This window comes from Triturus cristatus, chromosome 5_2, assembly GCF_964204655.1.
Source record: "Triturus cristatus chromosome 5_2, aTriCri1.1, whole genome shotgun sequence".
NCBI classification, from domain to species: Eukaryota; Metazoa; Chordata; class Amphibia; order Caudata; family Salamandridae; genus Triturus; species Triturus cristatus.
In genome coordinates, this window is record NC_140588.1 from 403,319,896 (window position 1) to 403,344,462 (window position 24,567).

At 45.7% G+C, this 24,567-nt stretch overlaps 1 protein-coding gene across 1 annotated transcript in view; it reads right to left on the reverse strand.

Annotated features, from left to right (window-relative positions):
* The window catches only part of ZPBP (zona pellucida binding protein), a 759,369-nt gene that overhangs the window by 254,799 nt on the left and 480,003 nt on the right, over positions 1 to 24,567 (reverse strand). The window lies entirely within an intron of this gene.

Sequence of the window (24,567 nt, forward strand, 5' to 3'; positions counted from 1 at the left end):
TCGCCGCTTTAGCGGCAGTTTCCTGCCGCTAATGCGTTGATAATCTTATCGCCGTTCTTGGTATTATGGTCCCCAGTCTGCTGTAGCCCATACACTTGTACTGCCCAGAGGTGTATAACAGTCGCTACACACCCAGGCTGCTGCACCGCATGCACTCTCACTATCCGGAGCTGACTGCCTGCCGCTGCGCATCCAGGCTGCTGCACCCCATCCACTCCCACTGGCCGGAGGTGAGTGCCTGCTGCTGCGCAAACAAGCCTCTCTGCTCACCTTCCGCCACCGGCGTGTGTATCGAAGGCAGTCGACCACGTGCCAAAGGAACCTCCTCAGCCTCGGTACACGCGGTCAGCGGAGCTCACAATTCAGAATGGGTGTTAATTGCCAGGATGGCCACGAATCATCGCAGGTTCTACACATGTTCAGCTCTGGTGGTGTTGGGAGGGGGGAACATCAATTTGTGAATCAGAGTCTGTTAGATAAAAAGCAAGATAAGATTGTGCGTCATGCGTCCATCAAAGGAGAGAGGAAGAGAAAGAGCGAGAGAGAGAGAGAGAAAGAGTGACACTGGAGAAAATCCCCTCCCCGCGCCACCCCGCTCCCGCCTCCCAGCTGCTCCTCCCTCCCCCGGATACTTAAGGATTGATAGCGTGACGGGGAGCTGTGACCTGACCTGACTCTGGTCGGTGACGGTCGCTCCACCCGCCGCGCAGCTCTCCTTGAGGGTGCCCGGTGTCCCTGCCTGACGTTTCTGTCCACTACCTGTGCTTGCTGCTCCTCTGGTTCCTGCTCCTGTTCACCTTCGCCGTCTCCTCGCCCTTCTCTGCCCGCTACCTGTGCCTGCCGCTTCCCTAGTTCCTGCTCTTGTTCACCTTCGCCGTCTTCTCGCCCTTCTCTGCCCGCTACCTGTGCTTGCCGCTTCGCCACCTTTCGCCGTCTTCCCGCCCTCCCCGCTCCCTGCCCCCCTGAGGCCCCACCCCCCCCTCTTGCCTTCTCTACCTGATCCCCTCCCCTCCCCGCGCCACCCCGCTCCCGCCTCCCAGCTGCTCCTCCCTCCCCCTGGATACTTAAGGATTGATAGCGCGACGGGGAGCTGTGACCTGACCTGACTCTGGTCGGTGACGGTCGCTCCACCCGCCGCGCAGCTCTCCTTGAGGGTGCCCGGTGTCCCTGCCTGCCGTTTCTGTCCGCTACCTGTGCTTGCTGCTCCTCTGGTTCCTGCTCCTGTTCACCTTCGCCGTCTCCTCGCCCTTCTCTGCCCGCTACCTGTGCCTGCCGCTTCCCTAGTTCCTGCTCTTGTTCACCTTCGCCGTCTTCTCGCCCTTCTCTGCCCGCTACCTGTGCTTGCTGCTTCGCCACCTTTCGCCGTCTTCTCGCCCTCCCCGCTCCCTGCCGCTGCTACCCTGCGGCCCGCCCCCCCTCTTGCCTTCTCTACCTGATCCCCTCCCCTCCCCGCGCCACCCCGCTCCCGCCTCCCAGCTGCTCCTCCCTCCCACTCAGCCCCCCCCTACGCCATTTATGGCGGAGTCTACGCGCATCGTTCACGCGCAGCGGGCACGCCGATTGTGCGCCAAAGGCGCGCCAAAGGCAAGCCCGTCTGCGCCCGTCCACGCCTGGACCGCGCCCAGCGCGAGGACCCCTGGTCCCCGCAGATGCCATCCCACCCGCCGGACTTACGACGCAGCCACCCTCAATGCACTCAACACCGGCCGGACCCCCGGCTGCCACCGAGCCACCTCAGGACGCACCCACGGAACCTTCACCTGCCAATCCTGCAAGTTCTCCTGCATCCGGACCTGCACCGCATCCGCCAAGACGAGCACCAGCAGCAACCACCTGAAGTGCATCTTGCTCAACATCCGCTCCATCCACCGACACGCCGTGGAACTCTGGAACCTCCTCGACACCACATCTCCAGACGTCGCCTTCCTCACGGAAACATGGATGAACGCCTCCTCAGCGCCCGACATCGCCATCGCTATCCCGGACGGATACAAGATCACCCGGAAGGACCGCGTCAACTAGACAGGAGGAGGCATCGCCATCGTCCACAAGAACACCATCCGCATCACGACCAACTCCGACGACACCCTCACAGCGGCAGAACACCTGCACTTCCAGATACACACCGACCACAAGACCACCCTCAGAGGCACCCTCATCTACAGACCCCCGGGACCATGCACACAATTCAGCGAAGACATCGCCGATTTCATCAGCCCGCACGCCCTCCCCTCCGCTGACTACATCCTCCTCGGGGACCTCAACTTCCACCTGGAGAACAACAATGACCGCAACACCACCACCCTGATGGACAACCTCGCCAACCTCGGACTCAAGCAACTGGTGACCACCCCCACCCACTACGCCGGCCACACGCTTGACCCCGTCTTCTCCTCCAGCAAGGACGTCTCCTTCAGCCACGCTACCGGACTCCACTGGACGGATCACAGCTGCGTCCACTTCAGCTTCAGAAGGACCCCGATCCACCACCGCCCACAACAGGTCCCCCGCAGAAGCTGGAACAAGATCACAGCCGACCAGCTCGCCACATCCCTGGACCAGAACCCTCCAGCCAGCTCAACGAACCCCGACCAAGCCACTGAAACCAGGAAGACGGTCACCCAGGCCCTCGTCACCAGCCGACTGGACTACGGCAACACCCTCTACGCCGGAACGACAGCCAAACTCCAGAAGAGACTCCAGCGCATCCAGAACGCCTCAGCACGCCTCATCCTGGACATCCCCCGACACAGCCACATCTCCGAACACCTGAGAAACCTGCACTGGCTCCCCGTCAGCAAGAGAATCACGTTCCGACTCCTCACCCACGCACACAAAGCGCTCCACAACCAAGGCCCAAGATACCTCAACGACCGTCTGACCTTCTATACACCCACCCGCCAGCTACGATCGACCAGCCACGCCCTCGCCGCCGTTCTCCGCATCCGAAGGGTCACAACGGGAGGAAGATCCTTCTGCTACCTGGCTGCCAAGACGTGGAACTCCCTCTCCATCCACCTCCGCCTGACCCAAGACCACCTCTCCTTCAGGAAGCAACTCAAGACCTGGCTGTTCGAGCAATAACGGACCCCCTCCCCCAGCGCCTTGAGACCCTACGGGTGAGTAGCGCGCTATACAAATGCTTTGATTGATTGATTGATTGATTCGCAGCTCACCTTTGTGTCACCAGTGAGTCACCAACCACGTGCCGGGACACAGTGCACCCTCAATCTCCCACATCTGAAAGTATGCAGGAATGAAAAGACAGAGACGGTAATTTTCTTGATGTGGTTTAATCCTGAGAACATGTTTTGTAAGCAGCAAGTGTAAAGCAAGAATGACTGAACCTCCGTTAACTTCTACCTCCCAACCTTCTCACATTCAAAACATAACACTCCCAATGCGACGCGAGGCTGCCACGAGCTGTGAGAGGAATGTCACGCTCGTGTCTGCATGCTTGAACCCCCGTTAACTTCTACCTCCCAACCTTCTCACATTCAAAACATAACATTCCCAAAGTGACGCGAGGCCGCCACGAGCTGTGAGAAGAATGTCACACTCGTGTCTGCATGCTTCGATGCTCCCAACACCCCTTACCTCTTTAAAAAAAAATAAACAGAGAAAGGAAAGTTTGTCAAAATTTGATGGTAAATTTAAGGGTACAAAGTATGAAAAAAGAAATACTCAACTACTTTGCTACAGATATGGGAGCGACGGACATTTGGCCAACTGTAAAAACTGTCCTGCTATTGGAAAACTTGCTCACAATACAATAAGAAAGGGTAATGGCAGGGTATATACGACTGTGTATGCCTAAATCGCTGTGCAGCCTTTCTGCATTCAGGCTGCTGCACCCCATCCACTCCCGCCGCCCAGAGGTGTCTGCCCGCAGCTGCGCACCCAGGCCTCACTGCTCACCTTTTCGATGTCACGGAACCCTCCACATCATGCAGCTCCGTTCTGGAAGGTAATAGGTCTCACATTGGGTACTGAGTCTTGATATGGCCATGGCAGAGGACATACTAGTGCACCTATCATCATAGCAGGTTGTACACCCGCTCAGTGCTTGCGGTGCTACTAACTCAGTGAGAAGTGAGGCCATGTACTCTAAACTGTAAAATGGTGCAGTGCACGTGCGCCCGGTCTTTTATATTAGCAGGGTCACGTGTCCTGTGATACCTGTGCTGGATGGGTGTGGTGTGGTTGTATACTAGCCGTGAGGGAGTGGCTGTGGCGGGTGTCCGTGTTGGAGTGCTAACGTCACCCGGGTTGCAAAAGCCAAAGTGTCACTCTGTGAGCCAAGTCCCACAATATGGCCAACATGGAAGGTACGGGGAATTACTGACCCTATATTCATCCATAGTTCCACACAAGAAAGATGGTGGACATGAGATATCTGTGTAGATATGAATGTTTATTGCACATTCAGTGGAGTGTTGCAGCTGTAGCAATACAGGGCTATGGAAAGGTGAAGTTTCAGTTTTTGGCACATGGAGGGCAGCCAATTAGATACAAGGTCGTTGTTGGAGTTAGGCTGCACCAACATATGTACTTATACAATCACTCACACGATCCTCACGCACTTATAAATTCACTAAATACACTCTCCTTGCAGTTCTCTAATGATGCAGTCTCTACGTACGTACTTGTATAATGACCGAGACAAAGTTACATAACTAAAGTTTTCCCCCACTGTCAAAGGTAAGATGGTTGCATACGATGTCCATAGCACTATGCAATGTGGTAGGGACTAGGGGCAGCATGTTGCATACATAATGAACACATGGACACAGATAGATAGTGGAACTGGGTACGGGCACGTGCGCTCGACTCCTTTTTATTACCAGGGTCACATGTCCAGTGACGTCTGTGCTGGATGCATGTGGGATGAGTGTAAGCCAGCCCTTCGGGAATGGTTGGTGCTGGTAACAAGTACAACAGTAATCATTAGATCACACACAGAAATTCAGTCATAAAGGGTCCATGACTTGTGCTGCACTAAGGTAGGGGCACCAGATGTAAAATAACACACAAAAGATTATTTTATAAAGGGTCCATGACTTGTGGTGTACTGAGGTAGGGGCGGCAGATCTGAAATCATACACAAAAGATTCTATCATAAAGGGTCCATGAGTTGTGGTGCACTGAGGTAGGGGCATCAGAAGCATTCAGCGTGTGCACAGCCAGCGATGATGCGTAGTGCGGGTGGGCCGCAGTGGGGGCAATGTCTCTTGCCTACTGGACTGTGTCATCTGCAATCGCGACTTGATCTGAATTGTGAGCCCTGCTGTCCAAAGTGTAGATCGAAGGCAGTAGTCTGTACAGACATAAGTCTGCGGTGCTGTGCCGCTGTGTTCGCAGGGGGCCTGTGTCGAGGAGGCCCCCGGTCATGGCGGCAGCCACGTGGAAGGGTGAGGCCCGCTGCTCTGGCAGACGCGTTGGCCTTCACACAAGTGAACCACGCCCAGAGTCCCGGCCTATTTATTCACACTTCTACGCTGGAGTGGCATATGTTGGACCAGCCCACTGCGCTTCCGCTTACAGGGGACGATAATACAGGTACATGACCGAGATCTTCCCCACTGCCTGAGGTAACATGGTTGCGTCCACTGTCCACAACACTACAAGCACCAGCAGTATATGTACACATGGAGAGATTTGTGCTCTGCATAGCGAGGTCTGTCCAGCACATCACCGCTACACTTGGTATTGTGGGCATTATTATTGGTGGGTGACTTGTGTCCTTCACACGTTTGGTTGCCACATCTTGCAACATTCAGCTATTGTGTGGCTGAGGAACAATGCAGTTTTTGGAAGGTCCACTGTCCTGTTGTGCGCTACAGCGGTGGTAGTAGGGGGGGAGGTCCGGGGGGGAGGTCCTTTGGGTGGTGGCAGTGGGTTTTGTGGCCTTCTTCAGTGTCGGAGGTACATGATCAGTAAATCTATGACATGTGTTGGTCTTCAGATGTGATTCTGGGCCGAGCTCCCTTTCACACTGTAGGTAGTCGTCCTACTTTACACCAGTAAAAGGCAGATGGCAAAATCCTACTGCTAACGCAGCTTATTGCCTGTTTTTGGATCATACCGCAGAGTTGGCTGCTCGTTGAAAATATCGGGAAGTGGTGTTTTCGTGTTATTTTTTGTACAGGAACGCCTACTCTGCATATTATTTGCGTTCGTTGTTGCTCTCATGTGTGGCAATTTTTTTTTTTTGCGGAAGCTATTGCTAGAATACTGGCGATATCACCTGTTTTCACCAGGTTGAAAATGGAATGATAATTTAAAATCACTGAAAAAATCATAGGTTTAATAATGAACATTATAAATAGAAATAACCATTTAAAAAACCTTTGAAATTCCATAAAAAAACCATAGGTTTCAGGGACGTTATAGTTACAAATTATCATTTTAAAAACCTTTGAAATTCACTGAAAAAACCATATATTTCAGAGACATTATAGTTACAAATTAGCATTTAAAAAACCTTTGAAATTCACTGAAAAAAACATAGGTTTCAGGGACGTTATAGTTAGTTGCACATTGCACTCGTACAAAACCATAGAAATTCGGCCATTATAGTTAGTAGAGCTAACTATAACTTGCGCCCCGCAATACACTGCTGATGACGTCACATATTACATCACTCATGACATGGTCAGTGACATCACTCATGACATCACTGATGACATCTCAAATGACATCATTGATGATATCATCCTTTCTAGAACCCTACCTGGACTTCATTACGAAGCCTAAGGACAGATCACTTTTCATCCAGTTTAGGTTTGGGATCCTTCCCCTCCGCGACCGCACTAGTAAGTGGAATCCCCCGTATAAGACCCCCCCGGAATGTCCAACCTGTCTGGGTGCCGCTGAAAACATCCCCCACCTTTTCTTTGTTTGCCCAGCTTATGCGCAACCAAGAAGGAAATGGCTTAGGCCAGCTTGTCTGCCCCTAGGAACAAGGGATCACCTTGCCGCCCTGAGAATTCTCAAAACGGACACAAGTACTATTATAGTCTGTGGGGTGGCTAAATTCCTGGGCTGGGCATGGTTGATCAGGCAGAGGCAAATTAGCCCCAGCTGATTATTTTTTTTCACTTTCAAAGCTGCTAAGTTTAATACGTTTTAAAATATTTATTGTATATAATGTTATTAGACTCTTATGATATATTTTTTTTAAAAAAGAAATGTTTTCCTATGCAATTGTGTTTTATGTACTTTTGTGCTTTTATGACATTATTTGTCGAAATAAAGCTTTGCCTACCTTTGATATCATCCATGTGATAATTTGATTCACCTCTTCACACCCTAATATATCCTTTGATACACCCACTCTAAAATACTGACTACCATTTTCTAAACCATAGACAAATCAAAAGCAGTTACTATATACCCACTGACTACTTCCTAGTTAGACACACACATTCATTAATTCACCCATGCAGTAACTTATACATGCAGTCACTCATCAATATAGCACTATTTTATGTACTCATACACCTATACAAACACTCATACCCCGTCACTCATCCATAGAGTTATTGACACACGTAGCTAGTCATGTAAAGAATCTATAACACTGACGTTTACTCACCCATACAGTTATACATTCAGTATCTAACCTATTCATACAAATAGTAACATATACTGACTCTCTTGTACAATCACTGACACAAGCACACACTCATTTATACAGCCACTTTCACAATTACTCACTATCACATAGAGTCATTTATATACTCCAACACTCATATATACTGCCTTTCACATATGTAGTTACACACATATATACCATTGAGATATACATTCACTCTCCAACACAGTGATACAAACACACTCACCGAAACAGCTATTTCCACATGCACTATTGAACCCATACACCTAGTAAATTAGCCACTCACACATGTTGGCAGAAAGTTACACACCGCCCACCCACCTGCACACACAAAAACTGAGCCACCCATACTAATGCTTATGCTACCAATAAGTAAGCCATATAGACAGTCATGTACCTAATCATCAACCCCTGCAGCAGCTTATAGAACAACTGAGAGACTGATACAGACATTCCCACAGTTTAGTCACTAACTCATGCATTCAGTAAGAGACATTTAACCACTAACTTATACAGTCAGTCACACATCTATTAAATCCTCCCTCAGACACTTATACACCAACTCATTATTCAATACACCCTGGCATTAACATATATAAAATATATTTAAAGTTTACAAAAACACACATTCACTGGATGATGTCATCAGTGATGTCATTTGAGATGTCATCAGTGATGTCACTGACCATGTCATGAGTGATGTAATATGTGACATCATCAGCAGTGCATTGGGGGCGTGAGTTATAGTTAGCTCTACTAACTATAACAGCCGAATTTCTATGTTTTTGTACGAGTGAAATGTGCAACTAACTATAACGTCGCTGAAACCTATGGTTTTTTCAGTGAATATATATATATATATATATATATATATATATATATATATATATATATATTCACTGAAAAAAACCATAGGTTTCAGGCACGTTATAGTTAGGAATTAGCGTTTAAAAAACCTTAGAAATTCACTGAAAAAACCATAGGTTTCAGGGGCGTTATAGTTAGCTGGACTTTTCACTCGTACAAAACCATTGAAATTCCCCCGTTATAGTTAGTTCAGCTAACTATAACTTGCGCGCCCGCAATGCACTGCTGATGACGTCACATATTGCATCACTCATGACATGGTCAGTGACATCACTCATGACTTCACCTGACTTGTGAACAAGCCTGCTGGGCAGACGAAACGCGTCCTTCCAAGCTGTCCCAATAAAATACTTGGCCAGAACACAGCGTCGTCAATCTTTGTCGTTGTGAGAAGGAAAGAGAAAATATTACGGACCCTTCCTGGGTGGTCCTTTTCGACGACGCACCCGTTGATCTGGTGAGCGGCGGCTGTACCGAGGAAAAGAAAAGCGAATATATATATATATATATATATATATATATATATATATATTATCTACTGGCGGTCGCCAGTAGATAGTTATAGTTAGGACCGAGTTTCCATAGGAAATCTCAAAATTCTATTTTGAATAACTTTGGCGCCGATTGACGAATCTTCGCGAAATTTTCAAAACTAATGGGGCGCTCCGCTCCACTCCTACCCTGAATGTCTCGGGGTGATTCGTCAAGCGGGGGCTGAGAAAAAGGGGGGGTCCCAAAACACGTTTTCCCCATGGATTTTTCCATAGGGACTTTAGTCGCAGCTACAGCCCGAACGGCTGAACAGAATTACGTGAAATTTGGCAGAGAGATAGCCATAAGGTCCGTTTGGTGCCTTTTGCAGGTTTGGTGTAAATCTGTTCAGTATTTTCTGAGAAAATAGCATTTAAATCAATATATATATCTATACGCGCGCAGCGTGCGCGCAGGGTGCGCGCACTCGGCCGTCCGCGAGCGTACTTCTGATTGGTTGTTACATCTTAGTAAACATTCGAATCGGTCAAAACCAGGAAGTGTCGGCCGCCATTTTGTTTCTCGCACTGAGAGGGGGGTGAAACACAAAGAAGAAAAACATGTAAAGGGGGCATGCTGGACAGTTCCTGACCCCCTAGCAGGGGTCAAGGGGTCCCAGGAGGTCCCCCAAGGGCAATTAAAAAAATTTAATTTTTTTTGGAAAATCGCCGAGTGCGCGAAGCGTGCGCGCACTATAGAAATGAAAAAAATTCCGCGAGGTTCGCGCAGGGTGCGCGCACGGTGTAAATGCTTAAAAAAAAATTGCAATGTCAGTCCCCCCGTCTGTGCACGCTGCGCGCAGCGCAGTGTGCGTGCATGGCTTATACGTCAATAACAGTATATGACAAAACCCATAACAACGGACAGTGCGCGAAGCGCACCGTGCGTACATGGCCCATTAAGCGCAACGTGGGCGCGCGGTGCGCGTAGCGCACTGCGTGCCCACCGTGCGTGCACGGTGCGCAAAGTGCACCGTGCGTGCACGGCACTAACTGTGTAAAGTGGGCGCGCGGTGCGCAAAGCGCACCGCGTGCTCACCGTGCGCGCACGGAACGAACTGCGTGAAGTGGGCGCGCGGTGCGCAAAGCGCACCGCGTTCCCACCGTGCGCGCACCGTGCGCGAAGCACACCGTGCGCGCACCGTGCACGAAGCACACCGTGCGCGCACGGCACGAACGGCGTAAAGTAACTTAGCATTTAAAAAAACGTACAAATTCACTGAAAAAACCATAGGTTTCACACACGTTATAGTTAGGAATTAGCATTTAAAAAACCTTGCAAATTCACTTAAAAAACCATAGGTTTCACACATGTTATAGTTAGCTGGGCATTTTCCTCGTGAAAAACCAATGAAATTCCCCCGTTATAGTTAGTGCAGGCAACTATAACTCACGCGACCGTAATCCGCTGCTGATGACGTCAGATATTACATTACTGATGACATATGTGTCTTTCTGAAAAAAAAAAAAATATATATATGTATAGCTAAAAAAAAAAGGAAGAAGACATGGGTATATAAATGTGTAAATACAGTGATGTAATATCTGACGTCATCAGCAGCGGATTACGGTCGCGTGAGTTATAGTTGCCTGCACTAACTATAACGGGGGAATTTCATTGGTTTTTCACGAGGAAAATGCCCAGCTAACTATAACATGTGTGAAACCTATGGTTTTTTAAGTGAATATATATATATATAAATCAAGGTACATATAACTGGAGAGGGGTACAGAAAATATATACATACATACCTTATGCTATTTTGTCCTCTATATTTTGAGTATGATATTACGGTATAACAATAGTCCTTACTTCATATTCTGGACAAAAAACCCGTAATATCAAGACCTTCAGTACTACACACCAGAAAGTGTTCATAAATGGCACAAAGTCACACCCTGCAAGTGCTGGAGGAATTGCTCTGGGACGGGGATACCGACACACGTCTTATAGGACTGCAGAAAGGAGACACAATACTGCTCATAAGCATAGACACTTTTTCCATACTGACATTCCAAAATTCCCAGCATATGTATTATTAGGCTTACCTCGCCAACTGACATACCCATTAAGATACTCAGAGGAAACGCCATAACCATAGCACTGTGTTCCACCAAGCAGGCAATAACAGTACATTGGGGCAGTGAAAGACCCCCGGAATACCAAGAGTGGCTCCAATGGTTATGGAACCCTCTGGGACTGGAGAAACTCACAGCATCTCTAGAACATAGTGAAACAATTCCGAAAGACATGGGACCATGCATTGAATTTTCGATGTCACTTGCTCCAGGTACTTGAGAATACTGCACTTGACTGATATACCTCCACACTGATGGAGCGGGACTATATCATTATATCGGACCCCTGGAGGTGCAAGGATGTCTCCGCTTCAGGATATATAAAATTTGCCTCTTATTTCCCATTGTTCTACAGCACGGACCAAGGTGGGGAGGACAGTTGTGGAGGTAGAGGGAGGGGGGATTTGTAGGTTCATAACAAATGTTTTATATCATATTGCCTGTTCTGACTGAAATTGTATTGCTAGATACTCTGCACGGCACCTCCCAATTGGATGATTTTGCATACCAACATGTATCATGAGCTTTTCTTGCTTCTTCTACTTTTATGTAGCACAATAAAACACATTTAAACAGGAATATCAAGCCCTTCTACAGTGATATTTATCACTGTAGAGATTCTGGGTTTGCTGGACATCAGAAAATTATAAGCAACTGCAAGACAAAGCCATTTGTAATGATATGATGACACACGGGTAGATGTTCTGGTGACAGAGATTATCAACACAGGAGGGTAACTTAGAGTGATGCATTCTAAATGTCTCACATTGCACTGTTTTCAAACTTAGAGAAATGAAAGGCTACTTATTGTATGTACTGATGTTTTATTCTTCATCAATGTATGATGCATGTCTTTCCTACCAACAAAATGGTTTCTTAAGAAATAAAAACACATTTGTGTAATAAAGATGTTTTAGAATGTATTCAATATTCCAGTTCACCAGGCTCTACATGCATTACATGAATCCTTAGATCATATGGTTTATTCAGGGGAAACAATCAAGCGGCTATGTTGAAGAGAACACAATTGACAGTAGGGGATCCAAACTTCCCAAACAAATAACAGGATCACATATAAGCTTCATACTACTCATTGAGGGTACCAGGGCTGATGCTGAGAAGGTACTAATTACCATACTGAATATTCATAATGAGGCAATTTGCCACTTTGTGATAAAACATGGGTTGCTAAAAGGTATGAATGCTCACCTACTTAGAACATATATACCTAACCTCCCAGAAGGTATGTTCTTGAAAGACTATGCTGAAGCTTCAAACACATATGGACAGAATGCTGATATTGGGTAAGGATTTTAAGTCTGGTTTGCCCTGCATACTCCCGAACATCTGTACGTTCTAGGTCATTTTTAGAAGTCATGCGGAATAAGCCTCATGCACGGGGGAATAGATCACACTTCAGAGCACCCTCAAATCCTGCCACCTTGCCACATCTTCATCAAAGGACTAGACCCTATCAGTACAGTCATCACCTATATTCTGAACAACTCAATCATCACAGCCACGTACACGGACACCTGGTAACATGGCACAGTACTCCCCGTCCTCTAGAACTCTTCAGCAGATCAGAAGAAACTAGCTACCCTACCCAGAAAAAGCCATAGAAAAAATTATGCCTAGTCACCCATCAAAATGACAACCCCCTCCTTGATACCACTCAATCCAGATTCAGACCAAGCCATAGTACAGAGATCACCTTCTTTGTTGCCACATACATCTGGGTGATCATGAACAGAGATGACACCATGGTCCTCATCCTACTGGACCTTTCTGCAGCCTTCAACACTGTCTCACCCAATCTGTATCCACCGACTGCATGAAACTGACATCCAAGGACCTGAACTTCACAGGGTTTACTCCTTTCTGACAGGTCGCAACCAGTCGGTCACCCTGTCCCCAATTCACCTAGGATGCCCTCAACCTCTTCCGTGGAGTTCCACAAGAATCCTCACTCAGCCCCACCCCGGTCAACATCTACATGACCCCAGCATCATCCACTCCATATAATCAACATCATATCCTATGCTAATGTCACCCAGCTCATAATCTCCCTCTCTGACAAGACGCCAAACACCCAGGTCAATTTCTCCGCCTGCATTATAAAGTCGCCAGATGGATGAAAAACAACGTCCACAAGTTCCACAGTGACTGGACTAAAGTAATAATCTTCGACAGAGACACACGTCTCTGGGACTCTAGCTACCTGGTGGCTTGCTGAATGTGGACCCATAACTCTCCGAGCAACCCATGCAAAGGACCTCAGAAAATTAATCACTAACCAGCTCACCGTGATTGGCCAAGTAGACGCAATCATCTGCTCCTGCTTCCATGCACTCAAGATGGTCAAAAAGATCTTCAAATGGCTAACTATCAACCCTCACAGAACCATCACCCAATACCTCATCGTCAGCAAACTGGGGCGGCCGCAACACACTCTATGCCGGAATCAATGCTCAACTGATCAGAAGACAACCCAGGCACCCCCTCAACCTCCCATCTCACATTCACATCAATCCACACCTGACAGCTCCACTGGCTCGAAATCCACAAACGAGCACTCTTCAAACTCCTCACGTACATATACAAAGCCTTACGCAACATGGGCTCCATGTACCTAAACAACCGCGTGCATTTCCACAAACCTACCAGATACCTTTGTTCAGTCGGACTCTTCACACACATGCCTACATCAGCGGAACCAGATATAGCAGCTCCCCTACCTCACTCCTAATGCCTGAACATCCAGCCCCTGCACATCTGAGCTACCTCCTCAGTTATAAATTTGCAAGAAACTTAAGACCTGGCTCTTCACCTAGCCCAGGTCATAGTTTGACCATACTGTTCCTATTTCAGTGCCATGATACCTCCTAGGGTGAGTCATTCACTATAGAGATATACAGAACATAACATAACATAATAACCACAAATAACTTTTCCTTTTATTCTCCAGTGCATATAGTTTTTACATTCAAATAACTGATGTGGATAAATGATGCTTCGGGCAGGCCTTAACTAGGAATACCAGCATTGTGGATGTGTAACTTCAGATTGCACCACAGTATAATGTATTGTATCTGTAAGGTCATATACTCTTATGATGAACAAACATGAAAAATTAATACAGTCTATGGAGGATAGATGTTTATTCTTTGTAGGAAAGTGCCCTTTTTGTATGCCATCCCCCCACTTTTTGCCCTAATGCTGATGGTTATGACTCTGAAAGTGCACTGGAGCCTGCTGCACATTCCCCAGTGCCTGTGCCTAAAACTGATATGTGTGAATTGGTAACCCCATTTGGCAAAGGACTTCAATACCCTTATACGTCCCTGGTATATGGTACCAGTGGTACCCAGGGTATAGGTGTTAAAGGTATCACCAAGGCTGAAACATTGTTTTAGCCACCGTGAGTGACCCAAGTAAATAAAATACTGACATCAGGCCTGCCATTGCAGACTGCAGAAGCAGTGTAAACTGTTCGAACTCGACTTTGCCCTCATCAAGTATGGCAAAGTCATTGCACAATTTTTAATATATGCCAGTTGCCACTAAGGAAGGCCTCTGGAGCCCAGGAGTTAGGGTACATTATATTAAAGGTGTGAACCTGTAAGTGCAAGTGGCCTTTACGTTTAAAGGACACTATAAGTAATAGACGGTCCATAGGATACCGTGTGCTAGCACCCGGGTAAACCCGAGGTTGGCAGCTCCATTATGGTACAGCCTAAATAAGTTGTGTTTGGTATCAAACAATGTTCCCTATGACCCCTGATTCGAATTGCGTGTCAAGGACGATGTGGCATGAACCCAGGTGGCTACCTTAGAGGCTGCCCACCTGGTTGCCTCAACCTTTCCTGAGTCCTACACCCCAGCCCACGCTTGCTGCTGCCAAGACAGGAATCTGGCCACCTGCAAGCATGTGTAAACTCTCCCCGGAGTCAGAAACAATGGCCTGGACAGGAAGGAGATCACACCGCCCTCCCTGACGGACGGGCTATTAAAGTGGCACATCAAGGTGGGTGAGCATCAAAGGCTACACAACCTGTAAAATGCAATTAGGCTGTCTCCCAAAGGAGAAAAAAGCCCTCCCTCTGCCCCATTTACACCTGCACAGGTGGGAAAAATGGGTATTCAGGAGGTGTACGTGTACACCGCCAGAAGGCTAGCCACACTTTTAGGGTGGGCTACTGGGTCTCTACAGATAAGAAAGACTTCTCCAATTTTTATAAGTGGTAGAAGAGTGGTTTCTGGGTAGAAAAGGTGGCCTACACCCCGGATGTCGTCACCTGAGGAGTGGATTAGCAGCTGGGGCATGTAGCTCATAGCCATTTTCATTCAAACACATAACGCCCGGAATCCAGGATTTAAGGACTACTCCTTACACCAGCACATCACTTTTTATATGACTTGCAACAAAGACAAATGAAGAGACCTGTGTTTGTGACAACAGGAGTTGCAGAATCCAAATAGGTGATACTCTGCACCCGTGACAACCTTCCTGGAACTGCACGAACACGGCTCGTCCTGGATCAAAGTGCAGTTTCCCAGACAGAAGGACCCCTTTGAGAGCCAAGTTCCTCACCAGACTCCCATGGACTAGTGGCCTAGTTCCCTGCAACCGTAGGAAAAAACATCGAACTGTATCCGAAGAATCACTGGCCATCGGGCCCTTCCAGGGATTGCTCAGAAGTAGATGGTCCAGTACATTGTGGGAAACGTCGTATTGACCTCCACAAAGTTTCAGGTAGCTACAGTGTTCCCCAGGACCTCCAGACATCAAAATAACTTTGGACTGTTCTTACCGTTGCCAAGGCTATTTAGTCACCAGTTGGGCAGCCATCCCGACACTGCACCTCGATAGAACATCACAAAACCTCATCCAATGTAAGCAGGGACTTTTTGCACCCTGTTTCCCACCAGCACAGTATAAACTTTATAACCAGCTCTTACACAGCTCCTGCTTCAGCACCAAGGACAGCCAGGAAAACTCTGCACCCAGGCTTCTCAAGCCAGGTAAAACTGAAATGACTATCATTGCTTGGTCAGTAAAATACCAGCATTGTTTTCTGCTTAGGGACTTTCAGTTTTTTTTATTTCTCTGACAAATGCCTCTATTTAACTTTCTTGATAGAATACACCCAGCAGAGGTCAGTAAAATACCAGAATTACATTTAGCACCTATAGACAATAATATATTTTTTAAATCTTGTATTTTCAGTGATATGACCACTGAAGGCCCTGATTTTATATTAAAAACAGAGCTTTGGAGTATACTATTTCCTGCTGAAAGGCAATATTTCTCTCCATGTGTTCCCATACCTGGCAGGTCACGCAGTTTGGTGCTTACTTTCCCTCCATGTTAAAGAACAGTAGATGTTTCAGCACCCAGGCTAGTGTGCTGCATACCTAAATACATATAAGGTCCCAAAGGCGAGACCGATTGCATTGCAAATGCTTGTTATAAATTAGCATTGGATTTCTTTTGAGTCATGTCAATTACTTATCGAGCATGTTGGTCCTCTGAAATGATTAACACATGTTCCTCAAGTAAAGTCTGACTGCTCTTTGCCACTCTACCGTGACTGAGCTAGGGATTTATTATTGTGAATCCAAGGACCATCTTTGGGGTATTGTGATAGTGTTGCATGGTGAAGTCTAACCAGCAGCACCACATAAAACTCAACCTTGCTACATTCTGTGTCACAATTAAGGAATTATAGCTAAATTGCACCAATAGGATGAGGATGACCATAATTTAGGAAACATATAAACTGTATTTAAGAGGCTAATACACAACTGAAATGATTTACTTTGTGTGGTATTTCCATATTTTCAGGGTACTTATCTGTCACAATTTACTGCCTTATGTGACATACTTTGTTAAGAGAAAGTCATGTCCATGAAATGAGATACATTTCAGGTATTACCATCACAACTGCAACATTATGGTACAGAAATAGCCTTACAATAGCTGTGATGCTCCTGAATTATGTATACAAGGTCAGGTCACTAACTACTTTGTTTTGTAACATAACTGTCCCTCTAGCATTCTGGAACTTTTGAGTGTTATTTTTATCTTTTAATAGGAAATGTCAGGAGTGCACTGAGAAAGCAATGAGCAAGTGTAGAAGGACAGTGAATGGCCACACTTGATTAGATATTAGAACCATTAAAGTCTCCTGAATACATGCTGTAATGCTTCAAGTACTTACTGATAATTGCATTATTCTCAGTCCTACTTGCTCACTTTAATTCATCAGATTTTGAGGTACTCCTGCCTCCAAGGGCAATAATCACCATGCATTCATTAGTTTAAAAGAACCTTCTTTCTTTCACCAACCATGTTTGTACAAAGCACAAGATGCAAGGGATGAAGGAAGGCAAATAATGAATTAAAGTAAGGAAGGAGGACTATTTACTTCATAGACAAACGGACTCTGGAACCTTTATGGACAACACGTGCATAATTCTATAATGATTCAGAAGAGTATGAGGATCAGCTTGGATGACCACTCTGCAAATCTCAGCACTAGAGGCCCCCAGACCTTCTGCAAGAGTAGCCAACACCCCCCTAGTCAACCTACCCTGAGCCCTAAGAGATGATGGGTTGTCCGCTGCTCTGTAGACTAAGAAGATTAAAGAGTTGATCCATCTACTTGGGAAAGAATCTAAAGGCTTCCCATCGCTACTGTGTAGACCACAATTCACAAAAATTAAACCCAAAGTCCTAAAAGAAGAAACCCTCCCTAGATAAATGAGAAAAGCTCTCTCTACATCAAGGTGGTGAAGTCTAACCGCTTCCTCTGATGGCAGAAGTAGAAAGAATTAGTCAATATCACCTCCTGCTCTATATGAAAGGTCGAATCAGACTTGGGCACTGTAGTATTGGCCCCCACTAGCACCACGGACTCTCTTGGGACTTAGGGTCTCTATAGCGGTATAATACTGAGCCACACAAGGTTCTGTAGAGTTGAAGGTGAGACTTTATTTAAAAGGGGATTTTGTCCATAGGGCTGTGCGGGTGTTGGAGGGTTAATCAAAGCAACAATGGAGAAAGAAAAGGGGAACAAAGCGCTGGATAAGAATGTCTCCAGCTTTCAGTCTTCACTTGAGATGCCTTTGTTTTGGGTCAGTACTCCTCCAGTCATTTTACCTGCCAGGGCCCAGCGTCCCCAAAAGAGAAACAGAAAACACAGTGCCGTCACTGGTCAGTCCTTATGTCTAACATGGTGCTATCCCTTCACCAGTGCCTGTGTATCACCTGAGGTTTGGTGAGGAGAGGGGGAAGGAGGGGACACAGTGATAGGGTTTAACGTAAAAAAGGTTTGCTCCTTTTACTCATGCAGAAACCCCTTTACCCCCCTCTCTGCAAACCTTCTCCTAGACTCCAAAAGGGACACTTGCCTGGAGCTACGGCCCTCCGGGACCGTATCGCGGGGAATCTCGACGTCCGGATACTGAGGCAGTGGTTGGTGGGAAAACCTCCCTCTTCGGCGTTGTTCCTCTGTCCTCGGTATTCCAGGGCTTCTCTTCGGCGCCGTCCTCCTCCTTGGGTCTTCGGGGTGCTGCACTTCGTGGTTGGCTTTCGGTCGTTCTCCCTTCGTCATGCTTCTCCTCGCTCTCTACTTCACTTCCGTCCACCTCCGTCTCCCGCATTCTGTCTTTTCTCTCCCCCTCGGAGTCTCCAGGTGACTTCATTCCCCACGCGTCTGCCGCGGCTGAACTGTCGACCTTCTCCTCGGGCTGTGCACATTCTGGCGCCATCTTGAATTTCTCGGGAGTTCCGGCCCTCATACTGCCCATACCACATTGCCTTTCTTCCCGGGCCATTCTGATGCAGGAACAAAGGAAGGATAAAGTGGAAGAATGACTCTATCCTCAAAGATCTTACAGAATGGGTGTTTCCAAGAAAGGGATCCAAGTTCCCCAAGTCATCTAGCAGATATTATTGCTACTAAAAAAACGTTTACAATTTAAGGGTTTTAACATTTAATGATTCAAGAGGCTCAGAATGTACCAAAACCAGCAAAAGATCCTAAGCAGAAAGAACAGGAGGAGCCATAGGGTGGATAATATTAAAACGCCTGAACAAACATTAAACTAACACCTCCTCATCTGACAGATTTCCATAGGTGCTCCAGAATTCTCTAATCACTGCCCAATGAATCTTCAATGTAGACACTTTAAGACCCAGGTAAACCCCATCCAGAAGGAAAGAAAGAATGTGAACCAAACCCTCAAATTGAGTATCAAAATGGTTTGAGACACACCACGAACTCTAATGCCTGGCATAAGATGTCAAAGTGAATGCCCTTCTAGATGCCTGAAGAGTAGAAGCTAAAGAAACTGATAGACCCTTACTCTTTAAATGCAACCTTTCTATCTTCAGTCTGCTAATCTGAACTTCAACAGGGTTTCCTGAAGCAAACTATGAAAAACCAAAGTAGAAAGAGTTATGGTAAATAGGAGTTCACAAAGAGACTTTAATTGCTATCAGGAGAGGAAACCAACATAAGTAGGGCCATGCTAGAACTACCACATCACTGACGGCTTCTTGCTCCTCACTCTGACAAAAACCTGAGGATTAGGGGAAAAGAAGGGAAGGCATAAAGAAGAACCCAAGACCATTGCTTAGACAGATCCTCCACCCCTCAGACACCCTCATCTCTCTCTCTTGAACAAAACGTCTCCACCTGTGAAATGAGAGGAGAGGCAAGCAGATTGTCAAATGGTTGACTCCATTCCTGGGATATTAGAGAATCCGAGGATGCAGGCACAACTCCTGAGAGGCCAGAATGACCCTGCTCAGGTTGTCCTCAATAGTGTTGCAGATCCACTGAATGTGGAGTGCAACATTTGAAATTACATTCAATTCTGCACACACAAAAATCTGATCAGAGATCTTGGAAAGAGCCAATGATCTTGTCTCCCCTTTTTGTTGGCATATCACTTCATGCTTGTGTTGTTTTTCTCCCTCAGAAAGTGAGAGAAAGGCATCAGAGCAAGGTGGAAGGTCATCAGCTACCTTTAATTAGAGGATCAAGAGACACTGAAAAAGAGAACAAAGCAACTGAAGCTGGTGAGATCCCAGCCACGCCCCCAACTAGTTAGGCTGGTTCCTGTTGTAATGACATCCAATGAGGGATGAGACTGAAGAACCCCTTTGAACATATTGTGAAAAGTAAAGCCTCAAAGCCAAATCTTGTTGGACTGAACGGGACACAGGGATCTGTAGAGAAAGATCCTGAGATACCAGGTTTCAAGAGCTCAGGATATATCTCATAACCTTGTGGAGATTAAATCTGCCACAGGGAACCAAGCAAATAAGGCCCGCCAGGTGCTGTTGAGTCTGTAACCATAAAGTCACAGTTGGAGTGCAGTGGGATAGGAGATTTAAGGTGTGAGACTAAAGTTTGACAGTTCAGTCCTTTGGCTGTGTTATCAGACCCATATCCATTCTAAATCTTGCTTTGATGAAGCAGTGGTCCTGAGAAGGAACCGGCTGCGAGTTCTCACAGTTTCCCAAAAATCCATTATACTGCAAGAACTGTCTCTGTCTAAAAGAACCCCTGATGAACAGTGGATCAGCCATTCATCCCGGAAGACTCCTTTCTGATTATTTAATGCAACTAGAAGTGCTAGCATGTTTGTGAAGACCATTGGGACTGATTTGAGTCCAAAAGGCAGGACCATGAACTAAAAAATGGTTGTTGTCGACTGCAAACCGCAAAAACGTTCTTTGCTCGTTGGGAATCAATGCGCGAATAAGCATCTTGAAGTCTAGTATTGAGATCGTCCTAATTGCTAATGCTTTGAAGTGTCACCATTTTGAAGTGAACTTTCCGAAACCAGGAATGTACCTGTTTTAAGTCAAATACAGGTGTATAAGATCCTGAAGAATAGAAAAAGTAAAGAATAGGTTCCTCTTCTCTGTTCATTTTGAGGAACTGATACAATCTCCAAAGTGTCACATAAAGCATAAAAGTCTTTCCACATGGTTGTGTACTTGACTGAATCTCTGGGAAAATAAGCATGGGTGGGCCCAGATTCTGCAGGACATTCCAAGGAGTCTATATGATAATCTCTCCTGATAATGTTCAAGACCCACTGATCAGAGGTATTTTTCTTCCCAATCCTGGAGAAAGTACTGGATCTGTCCGCTAAGCTCATCTAGGTCAAATGAGAGAGGGTAATCATCAGGACTTCCATCTAGAGCCCCTAGTCTGTTTTGCAGAGTCGGTTTTCCCACCATATTTCTTGGATTAAAATTTCTTTCTATAAGAGGAATAATACTTTGAGTCCTTCTATTCACCCCAAGATTTATAGGAACCAGAAGATTTTATTTTTTAGGGCAGGGCATGCTTTGGATCTTCAAACGTCTTAGTAATCACAGAATCCATCTAGCCCCAAATGTCTTCCCATCAGAAAAAACTTCAACAGGGTTATTTCTCAGATGCAACCACTTTCCAATCTCTCACCCAAAGATTCCTTCTTGCCAAACAGCCAAACCTTCTGCCACAGAAGTTGATCTCAATACATCTGAGGAAACATCAGCCACAAACTTCACTACTTGTTCCATGTGAACCAGAAGGTTGCTATTACTAGATGTTGACAGTCTTTAACAAGAGACTTTGCAGCATAGGCAGGGTACGTACCAGGTTTGAGGCATAAATTATCAGCAACAAAAGCTCTTTTCAGAGCACTATCTACTATCTGGTTTTCAGTGAACAGTCTTCAGGATTAAACACAGTGCACCCCATAGGCATGGCCAATATTGCATCAGCCTTCAAAATGTCAGCAAGCACATCCTTCAGTTCCTCAATGGAATAAAGCGTGAGTAGAAACCTGTACATGTTGATACATTCTACCTCCTTCCTTCCATTTCCCTAAGATAAGTTACTTAATCTTCTTAGCAAAGGCATAGCCAAAGTAGAAGGCTGGTCATACTGTGGAAATGGATCTTCTACATTATCAGAGGTAAAGAATTTAGGGAATCACAGATTTTCTCTAATTTAATGTTGCAACAACTCAGGCACCCTGCTGATGTACTTACCCAATGAAGAAGTACTGGGGGCTTTTGAATCAAAAACTGACGAAACATTCGGAGATCCCAAATTGGTGTGCTTGGATCCTATAACTACAGTTTTATTTTAGACTTTGCCTTTTATACTCCTCCTTAGGAGAGGAAGACACTTGTCTACTATTAGCGTCTCTCTTCCTTTCCAGAATAATAAATAACAAATAAAACAAAATACAATAAAGATAATAAAATACCCCATTAATTGTCCTCCAATGAGAGCCCAGAGGAACCTCTTACCACCAATGAAACATGAACCACTCATTTGCCAATATGCACTGAAATTAACTCAACAATAAGATAATAAATAAAGGTGATAGATTACTGGGGGCATCCCATCAATCAGGCCTGATCCCCTAGCCAGCCTCGCTGCTCCTCTGGTAGCAGCACTCTCCAAGTTGCGCTGAATCTGCCATTTCCGACCCGGCAGAGAAGCCACACACTTGAAAGATGGTCAGATGCCGTCACTGAATGCTCTTGGCAGGCCTGCTTTACTAAAGCAGTCGCGTAGGCTGGAAATGCAGCAAAAGGTATTCTTGAGAATAAGTAGTTGTGCTCAGCAGTGTCTGACCTCTCTCTGCCCACAAAAATGAACCTTTAAAATCCTAGAACTGAAGAAGCAGAGGCAGCTTTGAACACGGCTGACATTGCTTGTCTCCATGAGACAAAACAGGATGGGTGAAGGGTACTCTTAAACTACGGACTGCATGATGCTTGATGTCTGTGGAGGCTGGACTGCCTCAAAATGTGATGAATTCAAGCAAGGGAAGGACGAGGAGGTAATCACAGTGCAACTTTGGAAACAGCTTACCTTTACAATGCTAGTAAACAGGGCACAGTAGAGATGTGGTCTGAGACCAACAGGCAACTAATCTTAAAGCATTGCATGGAGGCAGCTGAAATTTAATTGCCAATCTATTCTTGCAGAAGTGAAAAGTTGCAAAATGCAAACTGCTTTTAGCTAAATGGTCACATAAAATGCAATTACTTGGCAGCTTTTTCATGCCTTTACAATAAGATTTGCACTGATGTTCCCAAACTGTAGATTAACAGAAACGTAAATATGCAACTTTTTCTTAACTGATTTAACAAACATTTACACCGATAAATAATAATGTTTCAAATTCTGCTGCCAAGTTCGTTTTCCATACACAGAAAGGGCTGGTGTATATTCACCTACTCGCACATGAAAATTTGAAATTTGAACATTTACGAAAATAGGTGTGCAATGTGTGATGCTGATGGGACCTATGTACTAATAAGTCACATCACAAATTGTCCACTAGCATTGAATTGCAAAATGACATGCCTAATAAATATTAATTAGGCAGGTAGGAATTTGTGGTCTATTGTGATTGGCTGTGAATGCAGGAATGGAAATCTGCAAGGGACAGCTGAGAAATGGGATTTCGTCATTAAAAGGAAACAACTATAAATGTGTAGGGAGTGGTATAGTGTTTAACACAACCAACAAGGTAATACCTCTTAACCTAAATTAACATTTATTTATTCTTGTTTGGTAAAAGAAAATCAAATTCAAAAAGATCGTATTGCAAAAAAACATATTGGTTTATACTCTACCGTTCCCCACCCTTTTATAATTGCATTATTAATTTTTCAAACCAGAGGAGAAACTGGTCTAGTGGGCAAAGTGCGCATGGTCAGGTGTTCAGTGATCCCCAAATTTGACAAGTCACTAAAAGGACAGATGCTGATTTTTTAAAAATAAATCCCATTGGAGAAGACATCAGGGTGAACAGGGAGTGATTGGCTGGACCATTTCTCTCTCCCCCACGGACACGATTCCCAATTGGGCTGTTTCCTTTTTGCAATCAGTTACCATTCCATCTCAAGGGTTAGTAATTGAGCAATGGTTTGCAAGAGCAATTGAGGTCACATACTTTTAAGATCACAAATTATAGAGGAATGTCTCTTTCCCACCCCCTCCTATTTGATATTTTCAAGAAGGCCACACAAGTCCTTATAAGAGTCAGAAAAACCTTTTTGACTCCAAAAGAGCTTTTGAACGTTGTAAAATGGTATTTTGCATTTGCTAAAACTGTGATTCGAGAATTGTGAGGTTTGCAACCTTGAACAGGCATGGTACATGAGGTCTACAGGGCCCCACACAACTTTTAATTTCTCCAGGTTTCAGTATGAGGTGAATTGAAAGATAGGTCTTCGCCCTTATTGCTTGCTGCAAGTTAAGAAATGTTCAGATTGGGCAGTGCATATAAGGTTTTCAATCTTTGGAATCTCATTTGGAGCAATCTAGGTTTATAAAAGGGGGTCCTCGATACTGTAATAATATCGTGTACAGGGCCTTTGACAGTCCTAGGCATTTACAGAGGCTAAAAGGGGGTCCAAGCTGAATGCTGGGTATT